This window comes from Taudactylus pleione, unplaced genomic scaffold (assembly GCF_031769625.1).
Source record: "Taudactylus pleione unplaced genomic scaffold, aTauple2 ptg000083l, whole genome shotgun sequence".
NCBI lineage: Eukaryota > Metazoa > Chordata > Amphibia > Anura > Myobatrachidae > Taudactylus > Taudactylus pleione.
Genome location: NW_028284485.1, coordinates 16385358 through 16389153, shown reverse-complemented (window position 1 = coordinate 16389153; position 3796 = coordinate 16385358). Strand labels below are relative to the sequence as shown.

The 3796-nt window shown below is 38.0% G+C and overlaps 1 pseudogene; it reads left to right on the top strand.

Moving 5' to 3' along the window:
• Positions 1-1766: 1766 nt before the first annotated feature.
• LOC148532151 (5S ribosomal RNA) lies at positions 1767-1885 on the top strand (annotated as a pseudogene).
• The last annotated feature ends 1911 nt before the right edge of the window (positions 1886-3796 follow it).

Below are 3796 nucleotides of genomic sequence, written 5' to 3'. Positions count from 1 at the left end.
AAATAACCATTATTACCTAGCAATGATAATAAATGTGCATACTCAAATCTTATACCTTATAGCTTATGGAACCTTATATGTGAATATGTAATATGTGAGTATGTGGGGTTTAATGTAAAGACGCTAGTTAACTTGGGGCAGATGCGTGTGCATGGAGCTAATATTCAGCATTTTCATACAGGGTCTATGCATTCGCTAATATGCGACTAGTTAACAGTGCTATTGTACATATTAATGTGTGTATGAGAAATGGTGAAAGATGCAATCGCATGATGCTAATAGTAATATCGCCACATGTACTAAAGTGTGAGTTTATCTAAAATGGCGCTTAGGCGGCCATTCGCAAAATGGCATCTTGCAATCTCATTTCCAAGATGGCATCTTGCGGCCAGTTGCAAGATGGCGTCAATGCGATCCAATTTTAAACTGATCTTGTCTCAGCCAATTATCCAGCTTCGACAATGGATGCACTTAACCTCCCTTTAGCCAGATGGTGAAAAATTTATTCTAATAACTCTACAGTCCACTCTGCTCCATGCCGTGGCCGCCTGCCTGCCCAGTAACAACCATGGGGGATAGCTGTTTCAAGAAGAATCTCTAGAGCTCCATCTCCCCTGCCTCTAGTCATGGCATTTCAGTGCGTGCATGGCATAATGATGTCATACCGTGCATGCTCTATTGTGTCACTGCAGTTGCATGTAGAGGAGACTGAGAAGAGCAAAAGCACAGGAGCAGGAGGATGCTGCAGAGTTTTAAGCCTGCCCTCAGCTTTTTCTGGGAGAAATATCCAATGTGGCAGCTGACCCTGACCCTGAAGTAGAGAAGATGGGACACTGCCTAACTAAGCTATCAGGTAAGTGTGCGTACAGAAACAGACTGTGTGTATAATATATATATATATAGATAGATATAGATATATATATACATACATTTACGATAGGCTCAATCCACGGCACTCGACCATCTGGGGTGCCCTTGGTATGTGACCACACCATCTACATAAAAAATATCATACAAACTCAGCACTCACATGCTTTTCAAACTGTAACTCCTTTGAACATAGGGAATGTTGGTTCCAAAATATTGCAATAATTTCTTAAGCTGGCCACCGCTTCACGGTCATTCCCATCTAGCCAGTCCCTACACTGATTCTCAGATAAATGAACTTGATCTGCCATCTTGGCCTCAAGCTTGCATACATTTTAAACATAAAACTGGGTCCTGCCTTAAAGAGACAAGACCACACCCAGGGCTATCAGTTAATAAGCACCTGGAGAAAGAAAAAAGTTTGTCTTACATTTGAAAAACAGGGTGCCCTAGCAAGTGTGACAACAAAATTTAAATAAACGACAGGCTCAATCTTTAAGGCAGATGGTCGATTGCCACTTTTTTCTTTTTCCAGGTGCTTATTAACTGATAGCCCTGGGTGTGGTCCTGTCTCTTTAAGGCAGGACCCAGTTTCATGTTTAAAATGTATGCAAGCTTGAGGCCAAGATGGCAGATCAAGTTCATTTATCTGAGAATCAGTGTAGGGACTGGGTAGATGGGAATGACAATGAAGCGGTGGCCAGTTAACAAATTATTGCAATATTTTGGAACCAACATTCCCTATGTTCAAAGGAGTTGCAGTTTGAAAAGCATGTGAGTGCCAAATTTGTATGATATTTTTATATATATATATATATATATATACATACACACATACACAAGATAGCCCCCTTTCTATAAGACATTCATTCGGACGGTAGTTTGTAAATCTCGTATTTTCCTACAGTCATACCTCGCTATAAGTGCCCAATCTCATCAGATCTTGGAAGCTAAGCAGTGATGGGCCGGGCTAGTACTTGGGTGGGAGACCACCATAGAAGACCAGGAACTGTAGTACATCACAAGATTCACTTTTTCTACTCCATAAACCTGCAACTATCTAGTAGCAGAAAAAATCCTGGACCACCTGAAAAAAAGACTGATCATTGCAAGAAGAAGCACCTGCTGAGAGAATACTACATACCAAAGATGGACAACTTTTAAAGCCATTCACCTCCCCCCTTGACATAGGAATGACTATTATATTGTTACCATGAGAAAATTACTATATTTACACCTTTTTTATTAGTTTAGTTTTTTGGACCCATTGCCTATACAGTCCAAACAATTTTCATTATGATTACACATTTCAATAATCCTTTTTAAACTATATGGATTGATACACTTTTTGATATTATTTTAGAAATATATTTGCATGTTAAACTAATGGTTATGGGAACCTGCGATACTATTACTATGTGGATATAAATATTAGTACCAGCTCTTATTCATATAGGATAATTATCCGTGAGAAACTGTATACAGATGCCTGTTTTCCTATACTCCAAGATATATGTTCATCACCTATCATCAGATCATGATTCAGAGAATTCTGCAGACACGAATGTACTAAGATGGCTGCACTAGGGAATCTAAAGATGCATGCTGTAAACTGAGAGCACCAAGATGGCCACCAAGTGCTACCCGACCAAGAGCTGCAAGATGGCCGATGCCAACCATTCTATCGGGAATAACAAGATGGCCGCTGCCAACCACCAGACTGTGAGCATGAAGATGGCCACCACCGCTACCCACATAACCGAGATCACCAAGATGGCCACTGCTAGTCACCTGACCAAGAGCACCAAGATGGCAGACATCAACCACCTGACCGCGACTTCTAGGCGGAAGCTTCACACAAGCACATTCTGCAGGCTCCATTGAGCAGCGCCAAAAGGACAGAAGTAGAGCACTGGAAAAGTTAGATGGGCAGAAATGATGCGATGCCCAGGATTATCACATGACTGCTCACATGGACTTTAATAAGATCAAATGTACAGATATTTCTGCTATAGAAATTGCGATTTCTCACTATCTAGCAACTAGAGCACTTGATAGATAGAAAACATATCTTTTTTTCACAATGAAACAAATATATAATTAACGAAAACTGGTAGTGATGTCACATCCAATTCTGAACACCTCCCATTTTGTCCCATTAAGTGGGTATTTATACCAGCTACCTCACAGGAGCACACATCCATTGAATAAGTCTATTAACTGGACGAAATGTGTTGGAGACTCCTGGTTCCACCTTCCATGAACTTACCTTTTATATACACTCAGATAAGCCATTCCTTTTTTATTCCTCCATGTTTTGCTTTAGTTTTTATGCTTACTGTTTTTAACATCTCTCAGTGGCATTTATATATATATATATATATATATATATATATATTATTTTTTTTTTACTGTACAGTATGTATGTTGCCCTATACATTTAGGGCATTTCTATGTTATAATTAAATTCCCTTATTTTTATATTCTCACTGTTGTATGTACTAAAGTTATTTATATATGTATATATATTATACTGAATTGCAATTTTTGCATGGTCTGCACTTTATCATTGCAATTTGCACACATACTTATCTAGATTTCAGAATTGTGCATAGAAATTCATATTTATTTTAGGTCTAATTTATTATCTGCACCCTTGCAACATTGTACTTATTTTCACATTGAGCGCTTAACATCAGTTTTGATAGATATATATATATATATATATATATATATATATATGCAATAGTACAAGAATGCACACTTTAAAAATAATTGAATAATCCAGAAATACAGTCGGCATGCTTTGGTGGTTTGCTAAAATTTGTATTTATAAATCATTGATAAACAATATATTCCATCTACCATCAGTCCAAAGAACAAGTGTAATAGTGCAAAGAAGTGAATATCAAATAAGTCACAAAGTACT